Here is a 1,218-nt window from a genome sequence, read left to right as displayed (position 1 = left end):
AGCGCCAATGACCAACCAAAGCTCGGGCACCTCTCGCGGCCCACGCGCACAACCAATCAAGGCATTCAGCCGCTACCCCTCTGAGCTCAAACAACCAATACCAGCCACTGCAAGCTCCAGCAACCAATCAACACATTTGGTCCAACTTGCTGCGTGCCGTGAAAGCCAATCAAAGCCGTGGGATGCCACCAGTCTATCACACGCCAACGAAGATCGGCGACTGTGTCGTCGCTGCAGGTAATTTTGCCTCAGCTGGTCCCCGCCTGCTTTTATCCCCGTGGTAAATCATCGTATTAATTATTTATGACGTTGTTAATTATTCATGAGCAGATGTGGCCCGGAAGCGGCTGGGGCTGAACAGGCAGGGGCTGGTCTGAGCACAGCCTGAGTGTGAGGTGGGGTGCATAGCAGGGAGGGGCTTTCCGTGGCCCCACTACTAAGTTATGGTGTACAATACACCTAAAACCTAGGTCAGTCTAGCTGCCACTCTCAGGACTATGAAAAATTTTGCTCCTAAGGCACCATAGTCAGGTCGGCAGCCTACCCCCAACGTAAATGAAGCTAGGTGCAATGAAGAATTCTTGCATCCACCCGCTACTGCCTCTGGACAGGGTGGTTCTACTACAGCACAAAAAATCCCTTCCATCCATCTCTGAAATAAGGGTATGCATCACAGCGGAGCACCACAGCTGGGCCACTGATACTGTTGTTGTAGTGAGGGCCAGATTTCCAATTAGGCACGTGCCTAGGGGCATCTAGAAGTTAAAAATGGGATAAAAGTTTGAATTATTATGGAAAACACAAAGGTCAGCTGTAGGCAGAGGGGATGCTGAAGATGCTGTACCTAAGGGCGCGTAAAGTGTAAACCTGCCCCTGCTTGTAGTGCAAACATACCCTCAGTAATAATAATTAGTCTGGTACTAAACCAGTACAAGGTTGATGCTGCTCATCTTGTAGTACATTATACCCAGTTGTATAGAAACTCTTTCCTTAACATTTGTATTAGATAATTTTAATATTCGCTTTAATTAAAAAAATTATTCCTGTAAGATGCCATAAGTAAAGGGGAGGTGTCACCTTTGCAAAGGTCAAAACAGCAGATTCCAAGGCATCCTTTCACATTAATTAATGAAATAGTATACATTAATTGAAGTCGATGGAGTACTGTTCAATCAGGCTAGGGTTGAATTTGTCTGTGAAACATTTGCTATTCCTTTT

The sequence above is a fragment of the Gopherus evgoodei genome, chromosome 6, assembly GCF_007399415.2.
Source record: "Gopherus evgoodei ecotype Sinaloan lineage chromosome 6, rGopEvg1_v1.p, whole genome shotgun sequence".
Lineage (NCBI taxonomy): Eukaryota > Metazoa > Chordata > Testudines > Testudinidae > Gopherus > Gopherus evgoodei.
Note: the sequence above shows the minus strand (reverse complement) of the source record.